This window comes from Vulpes vulpes, chromosome 6 (genome assembly GCF_048418805.1).
Source record: "Vulpes vulpes isolate BD-2025 chromosome 6, VulVul3, whole genome shotgun sequence".
NCBI lineage: Eukaryota > Metazoa > Chordata > Mammalia > Carnivora > Canidae > Vulpes > Vulpes vulpes.
Window position 1 is genome coordinate 63,518,161 of NC_132785.1, and position 8,167 is coordinate 63,526,327.

The 8,167-nt window shown below is 39.9% G+C and overlaps 1 pseudogene; it reads right to left on the minus strand.

Moving 5' to 3' along the window:
• Positions 1-7,449: 7,449 nt before the first annotated feature.
• On the minus strand, positions 7,450-7,547 carry LOC112912612 (U6 spliceosomal RNA; annotated as a pseudogene).
• Positions 7,548-8,167: the final 620 nt, after the last annotated feature.

The window sequence follows — 8,167 nt, forward strand, 5'->3', positions numbered from 1 at the left end:
TTTTGATTACTTAAGTAGGTGGCAAAACTTCTGGAACTAAGATAAGTGGAACTGCTGGGTGTTTCTTCTGGCCTAGTGACACCACGCAGGTGGCCACGGCTCTCAAAGAATATCATATTAATAACAGACTTATCAACAGAGCCAAGGCAAGCCACAAAGTGCTGGTATGATATATTCAGGGTCCTGAATGAGAAGAACATGCAGCCAAGAATACTTTCTCCGGCAAGGCTCTCATTAAGAATAGGAGAGATAAAGAGCTTTCAGTATGAAGAGAGAAAGAATATGTGATCACCAAAGCAGCTCTGCAAGAAATATTAAGGGTGACCCTGTAAGCAAAGAGGCAGCGCAAAGAAACAATCTGAACAGGGATCCCTGGGTGGCTCAGTGGTTTAGCACCTGCCTTCAGCTAAGGGCTTGATCCTGAAGTCCCGGAATCGAGTTCTGCATCAAGCTCCCCCCATGGAGCCTGCTTCTCCCTCTGCCTGTGTCTGTGCCTCTCTCTCTCTCTGTGCGCCTCTCATGAATAAATGAATTTTTAAAATCTTAAAAAAAGAAACAATGTGCACAAGTAGTGACTGAATAGGTAACACTATGACACTAAATTGATATTCATATCTCTCAGTAGTTACTCTGAACATGAATGGGCTAAATGATCCTGTCAAAAGATACAGAGTATCGACTGGATTAAAAGCTTATGTATATGCTGTCTACAAGAGACTCATTTTAGACCTAAGGACACCTTCATATTGAGGGGGTGGAGAACCATTTACCATTCAAATGGACCTCCAAAAAAAAAAAAGCTGGGGTAGCAATCCACACATCAGAGAAATTAAAGTTTATCCCAAAGTTTGTAATAAGATATGAAGAGGGATAGTATATCATAATTAAAGGTCTGTCCTTTAATAAGAAGACTAAAAATTATGAATATTTATGCCCCTAATGTGGGAGCAGGCAAGAATATCAACCAATTAATACTCAAAATAAAGGGATACTTAAATAATAATAATTAATAGTCAGAGACTTCAACAAGGCACTCTCAGCAAAGGACAGATCTTCTAAGCCGAACATCAGTAAAGAAACAAGGGCTTTGAATGACTCACAGAACCAATTGGATTTCACATATACATACAGAACATTCTGCCCTAATGCAATATAATACATATTCTTCTCAAGTGCACATGGAACATTCTCCAGAATAGACAACATCCTGGGTCACAAATCAGGTCTCAACCTATATCAAAAGATTGGGATTGTCCCCTGCATATTTTGAGACCTTAATGCTTTGTAACTAGAACTCAATCACAAAGAAACTTGTAAGGAATTCAAACACTTGGAAGTTAAAGTACTAAAAGATGAAAGGGTCAACTAGGAAATTAGAGAAGAATTAAAAGATTCATGGAAATTAACGAAAATGAAAATACAACTGTTCAAAATCTTTGAGATACAGCAAAAGGGGTCCTAAGAGGGAAATACCTCAATACAAGCCTCCCTCAAAAAACTGAGAAATCTCAAATATACAGCTAACCCTACACCTAAAGGAACTGAAGAAAGATCAGCAAATAAAGCCTCCATCAAGCAGAAGAAGAGAGCTAATAAAGATTTGAGCAGAACTCAATGAAATAGAAACCAGAAGAAGTATAGAACATATCAATGAAACCAGGGGCTGATTCATTGAAAGAATTAATAAGATAGATAAATCCCTAGCCAGACTTATTAAAAAGAAAAGAGAAGAGACTCAACTTAATAAAATCATGAATGAAAAAAGAGAGAGCACAACGAATACCAGGGAAATACAAACAATTTTAAAAATGTATTATAAGCTACTAAATGTCAGTCAATTAGGCAATCTGGAAGAAATGAGTATATTGCTAGACATCTTCAAATTACCAAAAGTAAAACAAGAAGAAATAGAATACAGGCCAAAAGCAGTGAGGAAATTGAACCAGTCATCAAAAACCTCCCAGGGCACAAAAGTCCAGGGCCAGATGGCTTTCCAGGGGAATTCTTCAAACAGTTAAGGAAGAAATAATACTTATTCTACTAAAGCTATTCCAAAGGACAGATGGAAAGAATGCTTCCCAAGTTGTCCTATGAGACCAGCAATACCTTGACCCCAGAACTAGACTAAGACCCCATCAAAAAGAATAATTACGGACCAATATCCCTGATGAGCATTGATGCAAACATTTTCACCAAGATACTAGCCAACTGGATGGAACAGTACATCAAGAGGATTATTCACCAGGACCAAATGAGATTTATCCCTGAGGTGCAAGGGTGGTTCAACAGTCCTAAAACAGTCAATGTGATAATCATATCAGTAAAAGAAAAGAACCGTATGATCCTCTCAATAGATACAGAGAAAGCATTTGACAAAATACATCATCCGTTCCTGACAAAACTCTTCAAGGTGTAGGGATAGAAGGGACATATCTCAATATCATTAAAGCCACCTATGAAAAGCGCACAGTGAATATCATTCTCAAGGGGGAAAAACTGAGAGTCCTTTCCCTAAGGTCAGGAACATGACAGGGATACCCACTCTCACCACATAGCACATGAAAAGAAATGAAAGGCATTAAAATTGGCAAAGAAGAGGTCAAAATCTCCTTCTTTGCGATGACATGATACAGTATCTGGAAAATCCAAAAGACTCCACCCCAAGATTGCTAGAACTCATACGGCAATTTAGCAATGTTGCAGGATTAAAATTAATGCACAGAAATTGGCTACATTTTTATACACTAATAATGAGACTGAAGAAAGAAAAATTAGGGAATCAATTCCATTTACAATTGCACCCCAAACTGTGAGATAACTAGAAATAAACGTAATCAAAGAGGTAAAGGATCTAAAGAGTACAGAACACTTATGGAAGAAATCAAGGAAGAGATAAAGAGATGGAAAAACATTCCATGACCTGGAGGGTATTATGCTGAGTGAAGTAAGTCAATCGGAGAAGGACAATCATCATATGGTGTCACTCATATGAGGAATATAAGAATTAGTGAAAGGGATTAAAAGGGAAAGGAGGGAAACTGAGTGGGGAAAATTAGAGGGGGTGACAAACCATGAGAGACTCCTAACTTAGGGAAACGAACACAGAGTAGTAGGAGGGGAGGTGGTCGAGGGGATGGGGTAGCTGGGTGATGGGCACTGAGGAGGGCACTCGATGGGATGAGCATTGGGTGTTATACTATATGTTGGCAAATTTAATTTAAGTAAAATAAAACATACACAAATGTTCATAGCAGCTTTATTTTATTAACAGTCACCCTGGGACTAGTTGACATGGTCATCAATAGATGAATAAACTCCTTGTTTTATAGGCATAGGATGGGATACTACACTGCGACAAAAGGAACAAAGTCTTGATAATTATGACTATGGAAGAATCTCAAAATAAGTTTGCTGAGAAGAGGTAAACCAAAGAGTGTATGTGATTCCGTTTATACAAAATTATAAAACATGCAAACTAATTCATAACAAGAAGTTTCCCTGGAAATGGGTGTATTGATGGTTGAGAGAAGGATGACAAAGAGATTAAGAAGAAAAATTTGTGGTGATACCTATGTTCATTATCTGGACGCGGTGATGGCTTCACAAGTGGATACACACATCACATCTTAGAGTATTGTTCAATATGGTGCAGTGTATTGTTATGTAAATTATGTATTAATAAAGCCATTAAATATCCACATTTAGCACCAGCATCTTCCCTCACTCTTGTACAAGTCTTCTCATGTACACAAATGCAAAATATTTCTCCCACAGGCTTTGATTGCCTGAAACTACATTTTTAAAAGTTATACACGATGTCTTCCTGCATCTATGTGCTATATTGTTTATTTTGAACGAGCATGATTCCAACCTATTTCACATTGTCCTTGCATATCTGAATAGAAGTTTGCAGATGCTTGTCTAAAATTCCTTTCTAAAAAAAAAAATAAATAAAATAAAATTCCTTTCTAGCATAGATTTGAGGCAGTTTTCTGATGATATTTGAAAGGTGGAGGGGAAGCGAAGAGATACATGACCTAAAACAGGATCCAAGCCTAAATTTCTTACTCCTCTCTGCATCTGGGAAACTGTTACACTATGTTGGCTCTGAACTCATAAAGTTCTTGACCTGAATGTGTGGGGAGTCACCTCCAGGAAACAGCTGCGCAAAGCTTCTGAATGTGTTCAGGAATAAAGGTTTGCAAGACTTTATGAGACTTCTGTAAGTCTCCAACTTTCTCCTTATAATCCTGATTTCTTCCCTTGTGGGGAAAGTTATTTGATTAATATTTGGCAACAGATTAAAAAAATCATCCATGGATGGTGTTTCTTGTTTCTAGAATTCCTACTTTTCACTTTTAAATAATACTGAAACTTAGGAATAGTTGAGTATTAAAACATTTGTATATAGAATACAGTTATTTTCTTTAGAAAAACTTATTTAAAGGATATATTATTACTAATGGTATTATTTTAGAACCACTTAAATACTGTACTTCAAGTAAAGGCCATTTCTTCATTACTTTGTGTAACTTAACAAACAATTAGTGAGTACTTAAAAAATGACGGTCACTATTGTTAATTTAGGAGTATGGTGCCCAAATACACAGAATCAATCAGCAATTTCTTATCTTCTTACTACTTTTTCTGTAATCTACCCCGACCACATTTCTGACAGACAGTGGATTATAGGCTGGCCAACATGGGTATATGAGAATATTATAAAGTACTGTTGTAAAATGCTTTAGTACATGGTTACCCTGTCAGCTACCAAATCCCCCGGGATGATGTGTTATGGAACTTCCCTATCAGGTAGTGTCTGAGGAAAAAAATGGACTTGAGAGGTTAGACTGTTGTTTTTCAGAGTTCCAGGTGCCACCTGAAGCCTGACATGTGCCTCAGAAGTCAGGGATGAAACAAGATTGCTAGTTTGGGGGGACTCTGACCAACATATTTCATTCAGTCCCTGTCCACCAGGGGGTGCAGCTTCCTACCACAAACACTACCCTGTGTGAAATGAGGGCTTCCCCTGATCATTTCCCTCACACCATGTTTCTTCACGTTGAAGAGTGATGAACATTATTTAGGTGACACTCCAGAGATGAAGTGTCCTCCAGGCTTCGTGATTGCCCTATTCTTCATGGTTGGTAAGTAAAATGTCTCTTAAAATTTAAATTTATTTTTTTCCACTATGTCAGCAAAACTGAATTTAAGTATTATTTTCTCTAAGAGCTTCATGCCCAAGGTGACACCGATCTCTTTTATTTTTCCCCCAGGACAAACCCATGGAGACTCAGTGAACCAGACAGAAAGCCAAGTGACCCTCTCAGAAGAGGCCTTCCTGACTATGAACTGTACTTTCTCAACATCATGGGCTCCCAGTCTATTCTGGTTCGTCCAGTATCTGGGAGAAGGTCCACAGCTCCTCCTGAAAGCCGTGACAGACAAGGAAAAGGGAAGCAACAAAGGTTTTGAAGCCACCTTGGACAAAACATCCAGATCCTTCCACTTGAAGAAAGGCTCAGTGCAACTGTCAGACTCAGCTGTGTACTACTGTGCCCTGAGTGACACAGTGATAGGGACTGCAGGGGGAGCTGGGTGCAAACTCTGAGCAGAGCAGGGGCCTGGATGCTGAGCCTCTCTGACTGATCCACTCTGGTTCCAGCACAGTCTGTGGCTGTTTGTCTCTCGGTGTCTGGTTGATACAAAGTCAGACAAATGCCTGGAGCATAGGAACCAGAAGTGACATTGCACAACATCAACTGTTCATTAGTGACATTTAAAATATTTTGATGCCAAGAGTTCCTCAGCCAGGCTGTAAGCAATTTCAAGATAAATCCATGTAAGAATGAGGTGGCACCTGCCTGATTGTTGCTGTGACAGTCCAGCCACACAAGTGGGTCAGACAGGCCTGGTGGATATTACTGTGCCTTATGACCCTTTTACAGAGACACAGTGTGTCTTACAAGGTGACATCTGCCCAGTGTCTTCCTGATGGAGTTTTATGGGAGAGGTGATGGGAGAGCTTCAGCTTCCAATTTTAGTGGAGAAAGAAGGGAAGGGAAGAAAGGAGGAGGAACACACGTACCTGAGCAAGGAAGAGAGAGGCCCAGGGCCTTTATTTAGTTGCTTTAAAATATAAATTTTATTTTCAAATTTGTATAAATGTAAAAGCATTTGAGAATGTAGTTTGAAAATTTCAAATGTCTCAGACATTTGGATAAACATAGTAAACTAGAAGTGCCTGCCTGGCTCTGTAGATAAAGCTGCAACTCTGGATCTCAGGTTTCATGCTTCAGCCCATGTTGGGTACAGAGATTACTTAAAAAGAAAAAGTCTAAGAAAACCTCCATGGTAGATATTAATACTTGTTTGTCTCTTGATTTCCCTAATACACATTTTTGGAACATATTTTATTTATTTATCTGAGAGACAGAGTGCATTGGCACAAGCAGAGTGTAGGCAGATGGAGAAGGAAATCCAGGCTCCTCACTGAGCAGGGAGCCTTAAATTGAGGCTCAATTCCAGGACCTTGAGATCATGACCTGAGCTGAATGCAAAAACTTAAATGACTGAGCCTCTCACATCCCTCTTAAGTAGTTTAGTAAAGACATCCCAAAGGGCAGAAATTCACAAACACAAAGGGACACATGAAAGAAGTTATCAGCAGACAGTAAAGTCAACCAATTTTAGAAAATGAGCTGTATATGCTTAGGAGAGAACAAAGATACTAAAGAAGAAAACGAGGCCTAGTGTGCAAGCACCTCAGTGCGTTCTGTGCCCTCCAGAAAGGGCCAAGGAAAAGAGGCACCACGTATTTTTTTGTTAATTAAGGAAGATTTCATGGCCTACATTGGTGGAATGTGTGTGTGCGTAGGTGTGCATGTGTGTTTGTGTGTGTGTGTGTGTGTGTGTGTGTCTTGAGGTTAAGGAAAGGAATCTAAGTAGACTGAGTGGTCACCTCCAGCGCTCAGACCTGAGCATACAAAGCATGGAAGGCTACTGTGATTCATCCGACCAAATGGAATGATATAACTTGAAGAGTTTGGTAACCTAATGACCAAGCTCTGGTGTCTCTTCTGGCCATTCTAAACTGCTGAGCTGTGGAAACTCAACAGTGAGGAGGAGAAGGAGAACTCAGAGACAGGATCTATTGTTTGAGCGCTGCGGCCTGAGCTCTTTAGCAAAGAGTGATTAGATTTTTCTGCTGTCCGGCCCCAGAGAGGCATGTGACCAGACCCTGACAGTGAGGAGGAGGAACAGTAGCATTAGCCAGAGGTAGCTTGAAAGAGCTGCAATGAATAGTCTAAACACTTTGCCTTCTTGGCATAAGTTTTTTATTTCTGCCTTGGGTGAAATCACATAGTGTGAGCATACAAGATTCTTATATCTTGTTTTCATGATCTTACATGTTATGTGGTTTCTATAATTCATTACATGTAGTATTAAATGATTATGTACTGCTTCAGGAATTTTCATGTCCTTCTCACACATGGGCCATGCTAATATCCTCTGTATCATTCTATGTATGAGCTCCCGAAGGGAGGCCTGTCCATCAATATTCAGTAAGTGCCACCTGAAGCCTGACATGTGCCTCATGGTGTCAGGGATGAAAGAGGCTGTTGAATTTGGGAGGATTCCGGCCAGCATTCACTCATCTCAGCTGCTGTCCACCAGGGGGTGCAGCTTCCCACCACGTTCTGATTTCCTGGCTGAAATGTGGGTTTTCACTGATCATTTCTCCGTGACTTGAACATTTCTTCATGTTAAGAAGGAGAAACATTATCTAGGTGACGCTCCAGAGATGAAGTGTTCTCCAGGGGTTGTGATTGTTCTGCTCTTACTGCTTAGTAAGTGAAATGCCTCTTGAAATTTGGATTCTTGTTTTCCATTGTGTCGTCAAAACCTTTAACTATAATTTTATTTAAGAGCTTCATGCCCAAGGTGACACAGATCTCTTTTCTTTTTCCCCCAGGACAAACCCATGGAGACTCAGTGAACCAGACAGAAGGCCAAGTGACCCTCTCAGAAGACGCCTTCCTAACTATAAACTGTACCTACTCAACAAGAGGATCCCCCACTTTATTCTGGTATGTCCAGTATCTGGGAGAAGGTCCACAGCTCCTCCTGAAAGCCTTGGCAGACAAGGCAAAGGGGAGCAACAAAG